Raw genomic sequence first — 14712 nt, forward strand, 5'->3', positions numbered from 1 at the left:
AGCGAGTTGTTCCCTCTATAAAAATCTAAAACAAAGTGTTTCCAGTACAGCTGTGAGAGCTGCCTTCTCTCTCACTACCTATCTCCAACTGCAATCAAATTAGCCAAGCTACAATTTGAAAGCTTCTCGACACCTACAAGGCCCCAGTTACGAAGCAACCACTGCTGGTTTATTTATTCTTCACGTGGTAACCCTCTCTGAGCACAATAAAATCACAGTTAGAATTGAAACCAACACCCACACATACAACCACCTTTGTCCAGTATGAATCTAACCATAGGTTTTACCTTTCTAATCACAGAAACATTCAATTAAATTCAATTAAAACTAAACCTTATTTCTAAAGTTTATCAATGCAATTAGAAATCCCTTAAAACTACCCTTATTTTTCAAACATAGGAATGTGTAAAGAATGACATAACATAGGAGAGAGTACGCTCCATGGTTTTCGGATTCTGCATTAGAGGACTTGGTGGAGAATGTGGCAAGAAGGAGAACTGCCTACATCAACAAGGGCAGCGCGGTATCACAAGTGGATAGCACTGTGGCTTCACAGCACCAGGGTCCCAGGTTCGATTCCCCCCTGGGTAATTGCCTGTGCAGATTCTGCAGGTTCTCCCCGTATCTGCGTGGGTTTCCTTCGGGTGCTCCAGTTTCCTCCCACAATCCAAAGATCATGCAGGATAGTTGGATTGGCCATGATAAATTGCCCTTAGTGGCCAAAAAGGCTAGGAGAGGTTATTGGGTTACGGGGATAGGGTGGAAGTGAGAGCTTAAGTGGGTCGGTGCAGACTCAATGGGCCAAATGGCCTCCTTCGGCACTGTATGTTCTATGTTCTAAGAGGCCAGGGGGTCCTTCAGACACCAATGGGAAGGCAATGGAATCATATAGCTATGGAGGTCATTGCCAGGAATCAAACCCGAGGACTTGAACGCAGCGCTGCAAGAAATTCAAAGGCTGCCAGCCATGATTGCAGGGTAACGCAGCATGCAACAGAAGCCCACAAATCACGACACCTGCTTGGCTGAGCACTGTGGGGCTCCTCCAGAGCAGTACAGGCATTGGAAGCATCACACCCATAAACCAATGATCTGCTCCATCACATTTAATGTGACAGTATGTTTTTCACAGGTTGTGTACTGTGCACATGTGCATGGGTTTCACACTGGAGCTATCAGTTATTTTGCCAGTGTGTCACCCAGGAGCCAATTTTTGTTTTCCCCTGGAAAAGGCAGCTGACACAGCACATTTCTGCAGAATGAAGGCGTAATTACGGTTGCCAGGACACAGGCTGTTGAACCTGAACACTTTGCTACAAATGGTCACACACACCGGCTGGCTTTTGAGGGAGTGGAACCCCTTTTGGTTGAGATGTAAAGTAGTTCATGCTCTGCCCGCAAAGTGAAATGTGAGCAATCAATGGCACCCTACACCATGAAGACGTCTGCAACCCTAGCTTGTCTCCAGCAAGACAGAATGAAAAGCTCATTGGATAGAGAGCACATCCCCCCCCCCCCCCCCCCACCCCTCCCACAGTGACTTCCTTTATGCAAACTTTAATTTGTCGCAAATATCCCCTACTCCATCCTCCATAATAAATGAATAGGATGGGAATAGAGGGGTACGGACCCAGGAAGTGTAGAAGATTTATTTTAGATGGGCAGCATGGTCAGCACGGGCTTGGAGGGCCGAAGGGCCTGTTCCTGTGCTGTACTTTTCTTTGTTCTTTGTTCTTTGGAAACAGCCGGATGCATAAAACTTCATTTCCATGGTCACCTGCACAACCATTGGCAATCCTGTTGTTGCCCTGCTCTGAAGTTGTAGATTTGACCAGCTGGCACAATACCTTGCCTTTGCGCTTCATGCAGTCCTGGACAGATGGAGGGACACCAAGGAGTTATAACAAACGGTAGTTTATTCCATCATCTGATCAGCTCTTGCTTGAATTTACCCTGCCCGCGCTCTAGGGAGAACATCTGCGCCTGTGTCATGTGACCCTTTAAGTAGCTGCGTCATCACATGACCGCTCGGTCTTCACAGCATATATCCAATACTTTGCATTTTTAATTTCACTGTCTTTGCTAGTTTAAGATTTGATGGATGTCTCTCTCTTCGCATTCTCCTGAGGTGATTTGTTTGTTTCTAACCCTTACCTTTGAATGGGGCCCTGCATATTTAAGCAGTTTTCTCGGTCTCAGCTGAAATTGCTAAATCTCCATTCAGTTGAAAGTTGAAAAATCATTCAAAAACAAAAGGGCATAGTCTCATGATGCAGTAAGGAAGTCGGCATCCCACACGTTTGGAGGAATTTTCTGAAGCCTGCGAGAACAGTAAACATGGCGGGTGCTGTGACCGATTTAGGTTGGAGCCAAAATTTTGTATTTACGCTGGCAGGTTCAAAATTAAAGATTAAGGAGGGGATTGTCTTGCCATTCTCACCAATGGAAGCTTCCAGTCTCACAGATGGCACACCCCCGCCGTGGTTTTCCAGTGGCGTGGGGTGTATTCAAAGGGAAATCTCATTGACAGCAGCAGGATCAAAAGATCTCGCCAACAACCAACAGTGGACCACATCTCACTGCTAGGGAAACACCACTGGGGGGTGGGGGCATGGAAAATCCCCCCCTTATTCTGCGTAGTGTTTGTGGGTGGGTCAGTCTTCATGCCATCCCGTGGAAGGTCTCAACTTGTAATACATTTACATGTTCATTACATTAAAACCTTTTTGGAATGATGTCCTAATCTCAAGGTTAAAATCTTGTCAAGGTAAGAGTCTTGTGGCATTTAGTTCACATTCGTATAAAAGTGGTGTGCAATAATCCACTAATAAACAGGTGCGGTCTTGTGCAGGTGTGTCTGAGGTCAGAGTTCTCCTTGTGGCACTCTGTAGCACACGGCAATGTGAGCAGGAGAAAGGTAGCTGGCAAGGAGGCTTGGGACGGTAACGGTGCATCAGCGGTGGGGGGGGTGGTTGTGGACTGGGATAGGAAGCATATGTGATGAATATAAGAAATGGGTATATATATCGTATCTGTTGCAGTAAATTGTTTAAAAGCCTGGGTTTAGGTATATATTTGTTGCAGTAATATTAATGACGATATCCAGACTGTGTGACTGCTGCAGTTGTAATGAAGAGGTCATTAAAAGGTGAGGTAATTATTAATTTTAACCATTTACTTGTTTACAGAAATATGCCTAATTGGACAATTTCTGGAGATTTCCTAGAGAGGAGATAATTTATGAGGGATTGTATGTAATCCTAGCCGAGCAGGTGATGGAACATCATAGTGGCATACAGATGATGTAATTAATGGGAGGATTAAGGTCTGTCTGTAGTTTGCAGTCTGTTAGAAATTTTTAAGTTGAACAGCAGTTTTGCAAAATGCTGACAGATTGAACAGAAGAGTCTGACAAGACAGAAGGATTTTCAAGTTGTTCCTTAAAGGGTCTCTATCTTTCTCCAAACGTCTGCACAAATAAGCAAGTAAACCTGTTTTGTTAACTTTATTTATAAGTAGCATTTGAACTGTATTGGTGTTGCTTAATTGGAGTTAGTAGTAGGTATAGATAGTAATTTTTTTCCTTGCATATTGTTATGGCCCAGGGTTTAGAGAACCTCAAAGTGTATCATGGAGTTCACCTGACCGACAACCTTTAATAGATTGTGGTTATGGGGAGCACATGGCCTACTTTACAGGTGTGGTGCAACAGACAGCTAAAGTACTTTTAAATTAAAACAATGTTTATTTATGAATCCAGTTAACACTTTATAAACCCACAGTAAACATCTTAACAACTATCAACACCAATCATCCTCACAGATACAGGGCGAGATTCTCCCAAAACGGGAGAAATCGTAAAGCTGCCGTAAAACCCGGGCGGGTTTTACGGCAGCGCGCCCCTTCCCGACCGGGGACCGATTCTGGTCCCCGGTCGGGGCTAGCAGCCCGACGCCGTAGGCTCCGGCAAGACGGGCTTAACGAAAATCGTTAAGCCCGCTTGCCGGAGTTAGCGCCGGCTGACGCGTCATATGACGTCAGCCGCGCATGCGCAGTTTGGAAGACTCAAACCCGCGCATGCGCGGGTGACGTCATCGCGTTTTTGCGCGAAACCCGCGCATGCGCGGGCCGGGTTGCCCCTCAGCCGCCCCGTGAATGGATACTGCGGGGCGGCGGAAGGACAAGTAGTGCGCGGGCATCGGGCCCGCTGCCCGCGATCGGCGGCAGCGATTCGGGTCGGGACTTCGGCGGGGGGGGTGGAGAATAGCGGGAGGGCGGCAAAAATGTCGGGAAGGCCCTCCCGCTATTCTCCCACCCGTCGTGGGGAGCGGAGAATTTCGGCCACAATGTTCTATAAGTAACCCTTAATCTTTCCTTGCAACATCCATAAGACAAATACCCTCTTCAACACAGACTTTAGGATTAAATTCTCTCCTGAGAGCAGTTATCACTTTTAAATTAGCAAGTGATTTGAAGATATTCCTTTCATGCAGAAAGAAATCAGAATTACACCTGGTTTTGCTGTATGCAGCTTCCAATCTGCAAAATGAAACTAACCACACTGTAGCTGCCTGCTCAAAAACGAAAGTCAAAGACAGCCAGCCCAGCTTCACCCACACTCTGACATCACTGCAGCTATTTGATAAACATTCATTTCTTAAAGGTACTCTCACATGACAATATAAGAACTATTTAACTGATAATTGTAGCACTATTTTCTTTGATGTTAACATGGTTAATTCTGTGTTTAAATTAAAGTTTGTTTTCATATGAAATATACCTATTGGTCAGAGTCATCACTCCTGGGTGAATTATCATTTCCTCAAAGTTTTACAAATTAATAAAAAAAGTGTTTGGGGTTTCTTGTTTGGTATCCTAAGAAATGTTGGGGTCTGGTCTGGAACCTTAACAACACTTTTGAGGTAAAAGGGGCACACTCAATGTCAACATTAGGGAATTAAACAATAATCTCCAAATAAGAATATAAAAGCAAGACTCAAGTGCTTCAAATGGAAAAATGAATAGAGGGAAGAGGATCCACGTGATACAAAAAGGGTATGTAAAAGGACCAGATTCACAGTCAGGTGACGAACTTCATTGAACGTACTGGCAATGTAGACGTAGCAATCCATTACTGGGTCACTCCTTTATAGGAGGGATAACCAGTCAAAATGGAAGTGGACACTGGAGCAACAGTTTTGTTGGTTCCAGAAACCGTTTACAAAGTGAAACAATAGCAGATCGCTTCAAAACCCTCAAAGATAATACTTCAAACCTTTACTGGGGAAGTCATTCCATTGAGGAGCCGTATTGATGTGCAGCTAAAGGGTCAAACTCCAGACTTCTTCCTGCACGTTGTTAAAGGTAACTATCCAATCCTAATATGGAGAACCTGGCAATGGGGAATCAAGTTAAACTGGGCTGAGGTGAATCTCATGTTGGGGTCTGAAGAGGTCTGCCAAAGATTTTAAAGAAACATAACATTATCTTTAATGGAGAGCTGGGAAGCATGAAAAACATCACCTTTGAGCTGAAGGATGAAAACCAACCTAGGTCATTTCAATACGCCATCAGGCCTAAGACCAAGGCAGAATTAGAGAGGCTGGTCAAGCTGGGAGTCCTCAATCCTGTTAATTTAAGTTTTTGGGCCATACTGATTGAACCCGAGATGAAGAAAGATATATTCAGTTTGTATATGTGCCGATTTTAAAGTCACAATCAATCTGGTACTGTGTGCAGAGCAGTCCCTCTGCCCATAATTTATGATTTATTTGCTGGTTGGCTGGAGGTCAGAATTTCAATAAAAACGACCTTGCTCAAGCTCATTTTCATATAAATGTGGATTCGGACTCACAACAATATTTGACAATCGTGGCATAAAGGGCTATTCAGATATAAAAGACTTCCATACCTGCATTATTCCAATTTTCAATGGATCAAACGTCAAATGGACTAGCACAGTGGGGGTGGCACGGCAGCACAGTGGGGCGGCACGGTAGCACAGTAGTTAGCACTGTTGCTTCACAGCTCCATGGTCCCAGGTTCGATTTGTGGCTTGGGTCACTGTCTGTGCGGAGTCTGCATGTTCTACCCATGTCTCCATGGGTTTCCTCCGGGTGCTCCGGTTTCTTCCCACAGTCCAAAGATGTTGAGGTTAGGTGGATTGGCCATGCTAAATTGCCCTTAGTGTTCAAAACAAAAACGTTTAGTGGGGTTACTGGGTTATGGGATAGGGTGGAGGTGTGGGCTGAGTGGTGTGCTCTTTCCAAGGGCTGGTGCAGATTCGATGGGCCGAATGGCCTCCTTCTGCCCTGTAGAATCTATGATTCGATGATTCTAGAAAGAGCCCAGGGCTATTTAGATCATATCTCAGTTGCTGGAAGGAATGAAGAAGAGCATCATCAAAATTTAGATGCTACATTCCAGGGACAAGAAGATTACAGACTATGAGTACGGAAGGATAAATGTGAATTCTTCAAATCTTATGTTGAATACCTGTGGCACAACATAGATGCAAAGGTACTGTGCAAATGGTCTTCAAAAGTAAAACCCATCACTGAGGCACCTGTGCCTCAAAATGTAAATCAATATTAATCGTATTTGGGTTTATTAACCTATTATGGAAGGTTTGTCTCTGAATTAGCAATTATTTTCAAGACTTGGAAATGGATTGATCAGGGCGAGAAGGCCTTCGAACAAGCTAAAGAGACACTCCTAAAGACAGGTGCCCTGACACACTTTGATCTGAAGTTACATTACAATGCATCACCTATGGATTGGGATCAGTGGTTTCTCAAATAATGCCCAATGGTGAAGAGAAGCCAATAGCTTTTGCATCAAGATCCTCGAACAAAGCAGAAACGGACTGTGCACTGGTAGAGAAGGAAGCTCAGGCACCATTTTCCGAATCAAACACTTTTACCAATATCTCCATGGAAGGAAATTTACTTTACAAACACATCATTGACCACTGACAATGGTACTTATCTGCACACCAGTATTCCATCTCTAGCAGCCAGCCAGATGTAGTTGTCAGTGCATCTATACATATACGATCGAATATCGTCAATCAAATCTCCATGGAAACACTGATCAACTCTCTAGATTATCTTTACCGAAAGAGCCCTCAATGAATAGTTTGAGTAGTAATATTTTCCATTTGAAACGAGTCGATACATGCCTGTAATCGCAAGACAAGTTAAGAAGTGTATCAGAAATAATCGACTGTCAGAGGTTATGGACGTGGTATTTTGTGGCAAGACTCTGGGAGCAAACCCGGAGTTGAAGCCATATGTTACCTGAAGACTCAAAACTATCCATCCAGGCTGTTGTCTTTTCTGGGGAATGAGAGCCATCATTCAACAATTGCGAAGGAAATATGTCCTAAACCAAATTCATGAAGGGAATTGTGGGACAGTGAGGATGAAGGACCTAGGCCAAAGCTATTTTTGTTGGTCAGGGCTCAATAGCGTAATTGAGAAGACGTGTTTAGAGGGGTGTTTCTCAGCGGCTGCAGTTTCTTGACACCCACCCCGCTATCCAATGGCACTTTGCCTTTTTTTTTTGCCTTGGGATTATGTCTCACCGCTGAGGTCGCACCTTGAGGGAGATTCTGCAGGCGAAATGCTCCTCACAGATCAGGGTGCCACTTTGTCCATCAGTCCTGAACCCCCCCCCCCCCCCCCCCCCCCCTCAACGTTTCAGACCGTGTCTGCTTTTTGACACCCCCTCACTCCCCAACTTCTGGGAGGTCCTCGGGAGCCCCCTCACCACAACACCCTACTTCACTCCCACCCTCTGCCTGGCAAGGCCCCCCCCCCCCCCACCCCGAACCCTGGCAATGCCAACTTGGCACCTGGACACCCTGGTACTGCCAGCCTGGCAGTCCCACTGGAAACCTGGAGCTGGACGTTCTTATTCAATCTAACTCTCTCCAGTATTTTATTGCATCTCAAGTTGAAATTGACACCAAAACATGTCAGTAGCCTGTCGTGCAATGATGTCATCTGCTTTTGGCTTAACCGAGTAAAGAAATGTACTTGTTCTACCTCAAGTGTTTTCCCCACAGCAACACTGTATCTTAAAACTCTTCTTTCCAAAGACTCCAATTGTTTGACGGCTCTGGACCATGGGTGAGTCTCATGGATTCCAGTGGAGCTGGAAAAATGGAATTGAGACACATTTAAATTTTAAAAATGTGTTGGTACAGATATAAGCGATTACAGGCTTCCAGGATGGTTTCACCGGTTACTGTTGAACAAAGAATCTTCCCTCGCTTGTCACAGTTTGTTAGGTGTTTCAAAATGCTGACTACAATCAATGCATATGTCGGCTGGTCGACAACTTAATTTGGCGGGAATGCGTATATGTATTCGGGCTCTTGTAGAAGAATCGCTGGCATGCTGTTTCCAAACCTGGATGGACACGAGGTACCCAGACCAGACAAAATGAATCAGTAATGCTGATTGTTTTTTTCTTGCCTGACCCTGGAGCCACGTGCTGAGACACTGTGCACTATTTAACGGGACAAGAACAGAGTCCTATTTGGGGCACGTCTATTGAGGTGTTTCTTGGCATCTGCAGCGCCGAGAATGACACCACTATTTAACGGGACTTTGCCAGTTTGTTTGGTCTCGGCAAGGAACACGGCGTCAAAGCTGCTCTTACCACATTTCCTGCACTGGTAAGCTCGGCTCACCAGTGCAGGAAGAGTATTTGTGGATCCTTCGACCCCCCTCCTCAGCTACCCCATTGCGGCTTCCGGAACCGCCCCCCCCCCCCCCCCCCCCCCCCCCCCCCCCCACCCACCACCGCTGCACCAAACTGCAAGGCATCTGCGGACCTAATCCCAGCAAGGCACTGCCAGGGTGCCCCTGTGGCAGTGCCAAGGTGCCAGTTTGGCAGTGCTAAGGTACCGGGAGCCAGCTGGAGTGCCAGGGTATCACCCTGCGCAGACCCTAACCACTGGGGGTCTCTAATGGCCTGGCAGGCCCCCTCCCAGATGCTGTTACTCCTGGCCTACTTTTGTGTAAAGCCATGTTGAACACGCCCTGGCGAGGCTGTTAGTTCACGGGCCCCGGGAGAATATGACACAGACATATTTAGAACATAGAACATAGAACAGTACAGCACAGAACAGGCCCTTCGGCCCTCAATGTTGTGCCGAGCCATGATCACCCTACTCAAACCCACGTATCCACCCTATACCCGTAACCCAACAACCTCCCCCTTAACCTTACTTTTATTAGGACACTACGGGCAATTTAGCATGGCCAATCCACCTAACCCGCACATCTTTGGACTGTGGGAGGAAACCGGAGCACCCAGAGGAAACCCACGCACACAGGGGGAGGACGTGCAGACTCCACACAGACAGTGACCCAGCCGGGAATCAAACCTGGGACCCTGGAGCTGTGAAGCATTTATGCTAACCACCATGCTACCCTGCTGCCCCATTTAAATTGGCCTAATGACTCATTTAAATATGTCAAACTGGATCTCGCCCAAAGCGAGCAAGATCTAGATTGCGGCGTCTGGCAAAATCTTGTTAAATCCCGCGATGCGTTAGGAGCATCGCGGATCTCGCGAAAGACCTCTCGCGAGATTCAAAGGTCTTGTCGCATCATCAAGTCGGGAATGATGAGGCCGATAAATTGTGCCCTCAGAGTCTGTGATCAGGATTAGTAATTAGCTGAGTTGCTTTCAAATGACGCTTCTGAATGAATGACTTAAAAAATGTTTCTCAGGAATGGCTGTCTTGGAATGCAAAAATTATTATCTCACCCTTGCAGGTTGTGAGCACTATTTAGAATAATAGAACCATAGAACAGAATCATAAAATTCCTACAATGCAGAAGGAGGCTGTTCGGCCCATCGTGTCGTCACCAGCCATCCGATACAGCACCCGCCCTAGGCTCACTCCGCGTCCCATCCCTGTCGCCCCATCTAATCTTTGGACGCTTTGGAGCAATGTAGCATGGCCAATTCACCTGACCTGTACATTTTTGGACCGTGCGTGGAAACTGGAGCACCTGGAGGAATCCCACGCAGACACAGGGAGAGCATGCAAACTCCACACAGACAGCCAGCCAAGGTTGAAATCAAAGCTGGGTCCCTGGCTGTGAGGTGGCAGTGCTAACCACTGTGCCACCGTGCTGCTGAAGCAGGACTTCCAAGGAGATTGCAATGGAGCTTGACTAAAATTACTTTTCTTGTCTGCATCCAGCTTTTCTTTCTGGTGAATTTTCTCAACACCTGTAGCTTCAGTTGGAAGTAGTTTCAATGAAGAATCTATAGTCGGTCACCCTTTTCTTAGTTTCTGAGCCTTCTTGGGGATGGGGACAGAGGGGGTGGTGTTTAATCCTGAGGCTTCCATCATGAAGAATCCTGCTTCGGGCACCAAGAAGGTAGGCTTTCATTCTGGAGTATGTGGACAGAAAGTCTGTATTAACAACTCAAATCCATGTGCATATTTACAGTAGAAGGTAGAATATGGATCTGACCCCATTCTAGGTCTTAACCCAACTATGTCCATCTACAGAGAGACCCTGGCGCTGGGTTAGGTGTCTTACATTGCTGTGTGGCTGATACTGCACTAGGTCCCACATCAACCCATCATGTGCCAGATCCTTCTAATACATCTCCCAGTTGACGTTCATTGTGCACATCTGCTGACACTATCAACAGTATGTGGCATGGTTCATTAAACAAGTGTGTGCCCTCTTGCCTTCAACGGACATCATTTTGAGCTTTAAGGACATTTGTAAGTTTTTAAAAATGGGCACTCTTTCTCACCCAGTGCTTTTTTTTAGTAACCTCAAGACATCCCCAAGCATTTACAAACAATTTTTATTTTTGAACTATAGTTGCTGATGTAACATCAGAACCTCTTCACCTGGAGGGTAGCACGGTTGGCCCAGGAGTTAGCACTGCTGCCTCAGGGCGCTGAGTACCCAGGTTCGATTCCGGCCCTCGGTCACTGTCCGTGTGGAGTTTGCACATTCTTCCTAGAATGGGGTCAGATCCATATTCTACCTTCTACTGTAAAGATGTGTGGGGTAGGTGGATTGGCCATGCTGAAATTGTCCCTTAATTGGAAAACGTTTGAAAAAAAATAACCGCTTCACCTAAAAGTGCCAACTGATGATGCTGCAGTGATGAATTCAGGCCACCTGAGACTTGAGTGAAGGACAAGGAACCATATATCTCTTTAACCAATCAGTTTGAAGGATTAAAAAAATAACAGCACATGAACTAAGGTGGAAGTGCAGATTAGAGATGCTGGTTCCACTCTCAAATCAAATACAAGATAAATAAATGGAGAGAAAGGAAAATTGTATGAAGCAAGAGAAGAAGAAAAAGAGACGTGAAGGAAAACAAATTGAGATATTAAAATGTCTAACAATTGGCACCAGAGGGATTATGTTCAAACTTGTAATGATTCATTTTCCATGCCAGAGAGGTTGAATGACAGTGATTAAAATCACATTGTTAAAATAGTGCTTAGACTTAACAACAGGACTTAACTTTCTGTGGCGACTTTACCTTGTATTTAGCAGGAAAACACAGCAACTCCATGCCATTCAGTGCATTTCTTTAGTGGCTCATAGGCTAGAATGCTGTTTTTGCCAAGCTAATAGAACAACTCAGACTGCATATTCACATTTAAATGGGCATCTGGGCTGACCTGAAGTTGCTGTAACTGTGCATATTACTTTGAAAGCAAAATCTGGACCCTGACTTTGTGGTGCTGGCTCAGTGAATAATCTGCTAATTGGCCAATCAATGTTGCTGTTAAATTGTGTCACAATAGTTCCAGCATTCAATTTGTTTTGACTATGAGACTCATGAGAAAAGAATTCATCTTGACCGGGCTGACCTTCTCTTAATTTATCTTAGTAGACCATGGTGAATTTTGTAACAACGTGTAATTTTTGCTGAAAAGCAGACAAAACTGTGGATAATAGTTCATGGCAAGAACAATCATTTTCTACGATAAAGTGGTGTATTTTAAGTACAAATGTTAATTATTTAATTTAAGAAGTGCAAGGTATCAAGTTCCTGGGACTGATGGATGTATGAACTCATTTGTATATTAGCCTTGTCCACTTTACTGCTGACATTTAAAAGAAATGATTAATAGTTCTGTTAAAATAACAAGAAATGAGAAATGAATGTTGAGACATTAACTAATTTGCTGAAAATAGTACACAGAGGGAATGAAACCCCGAAAATAGGTTTTGGCTGTCCAAATAAAGGAATATCACACAGGAGTGGTTTCCAACTCTCCTCTCTGACTTACAGCTCAGTGAAAGCCTAAATTCAATAACTCTAGCACATTGCTAACATTTTACTGTATCCCGTAGTTGAATATCATTTTTCCCGATACTGTCTTTGTTATCAAACTTTAAGCATGAAACTGATGAGTATCTACAGCAAGTGATTGCTTTATTTCCTCATTACAACTAATCTCCGTTTTAGATTGGTGTGAACACTTTTGAACGCATACACTTAGTTTGAGCAGTTCAAGAGTAGGAAAAGTTGCCAGTGCCTCTTTAGTTTACAAATTGCATCAAGTGCAGTTGCTTGAACCAGATATTTATACAACAATATTGCTCAACTTCTTTCCAGGAAAACAGTGGAACCTGCTTTACTAGATTGCATATCTGATTCTATTCTTTAGCCCCTGCCTAAAGTAACAGCAGCCCTCTAAATTAAATCCTGATAAAATCGGCTGAAGGCTATTTTTAGCGTTCGATATCTTTAATGTAAATTTTCAGATTTGATTTTATGCTAAATTAGAACAAAGTCTTTGGGCTGAGTTCCATCTTAATGACAGATATCTTCCAGCCTCCATTTATTTAACCTTTTTACTTTGGTAGGATGGAAGTTTTTGCAGAGGGAAAGGTTTTTCCATGTATTCCCAATCTCCCCTCTTATGAAGGATTTTTTTTAAGCCAAGCTGAACCATGGAAAAATGTTACCTTCTGTATTATGTTGCCTCCATGAGACATCTCTTTGGCAGTCTGTCAGTTTCAAGTCTAGACACCCTCAGGCAATAATTCAGAAGATGAATATGAACTTTAGTTGCTGAGTGAGGCCAGGTTGGTTTCAGCTTTAACGTCTGAGCAAGGGAGAAGCAGCAACTTGCAAAGAAATATGTTCTGGATTTTGTCATCCATGTATAAAGCTCGTACCCCTCCTGACTGTTGATCAAGATGCTTTGAAGGAAGCGGCTAATGACCTAATTCCGCATTGTCCCAAAACTTACACAACCCCGGTTCATTTTTATATACTATGTGAACCAGAAAACCGGGTAGGACAGTGGAAAAGTCCAAAATAACAACACAAATTGACAATGTTGATTTTGGAATTTACCAGAAGCAACATTCCCTTTTGACTGATCCAATTTATGATGCCTGAGACTTAGTTCGTTCATGTCCAGTTGGCAGTTACTGCAGTGCATTTTTTTTTACAATGCATCTCATTTGTGTTGAGGATCCATTGGAGAGTGCACCTACCTCTCATGCACAGAACAAAGACCCCATCCCTCTGCCCCATTCCAATGAAGTGTGTTTCATAAAAGTATAAACATTTTAAGAGTACTAGAAATTGAACAGAGTTTAATTCCCCCAAAAATGAAAAATGAAAAATAGTTAATTTTCTTATTTTTATCTGATTGTTTTTTGATGTTTATGTTCTGAGGAAATCTATATTTTATTGAATTTCTTTTTGTCTATGTGTGTTTTAGGTCATGAGCCATGGCGATTTCTTGCCGCGGGGGGTGGGGAGGGGAGGAAATGGGGTGACCCTTGATTGACTGGAGATTGTTACATTTCAGGTAAACAATGCAGCATAATAATAATAATCATTATCAGTGTCATAAGTAGGCTTACGTGAACACTGCAATGAAGTTACTGTGAAAATCACCTAGTCTCCACATTCCGGCACCTGTTTGGGTACACAGAGGGATAATTCAGAATGTCCAATTCAACTAACAAGCACGGCTTTCAGGACTTTTGAGAGGAAACCAGAGCACCCTGAGGAAACCCATACAAACACGGGGAGAACCTGCAGACGCCACACAGACAGTGACCCAAGCGGAAATCAAACCAGGGACCCTGGTGCTGTGACGCAACAGTACTAACTACTGTGCTACCCAAAACAATTATCGCTGCAGCAGGGTTCGAACCTGCGCGGGGAGACCCCGTTGGATTTCAAGTCCAACGCCTTAACCACTCGGTCATCACAAGATTTAATCATGCCTCCAGGGGGAAGAATCCCAATATGAAATGTTAACAGGACAGATAAGTTCAAGGGTTAGTTATTTGAGGGCAGATGAAGAGGAAAGTGATTCCTTTCCAGCGCACACTCCCGTTTTTACACCAGCATCGGGACTTAGCCGCCCGATGGGAGAATCCCGCCCAACAACTCCCCAAGCACTTTCCCAGTCAAACCATAGCTCATTAATCCAGGCTGCTTCCGGCTGCTTAAAGCACCCAGGCCCTGCAAAACAGAATTTTCAAAAGAAAAACATGACCACTGCAGTCAAACATATTGTAACCCCAGGTTTTAAACCCTTAAATTGCCCAATAATTAAAATCCAATATTCCAGTTATCACAAATGTCAAAGTCAAAGTCTGTGTTATTACATTTCATCCAAAGTTTGCAGAGAGAAACATTTGTTCACTTTCTGGCTATATCAGTATCCTT

General features: G+C 44.3%; 1 non-coding gene across 1 annotated transcript; it reads right to left on the reverse strand.

The window, feature by feature from the left end:
- Nucleotides 1-14174: 14174 nt before the first annotated feature.
- trnas-uga lies at nucleotides 14175-14247 on the reverse strand. Its single transcript has one exon. It is a non-coding gene; the product is annotated as a tRNA-Ser (tRNA).
- Nucleotides 14248-14712: the final 465 nt, after the last annotated feature.

The sequence above is a fragment of the Scyliorhinus canicula genome, chromosome 21 (assembly GCF_902713615.1).
Source record: "Scyliorhinus canicula chromosome 21, sScyCan1.1, whole genome shotgun sequence".
Classification (NCBI taxonomy): domain Eukaryota; kingdom Metazoa; phylum Chordata; class Chondrichthyes; order Carcharhiniformes; family Scyliorhinidae; genus Scyliorhinus; species Scyliorhinus canicula.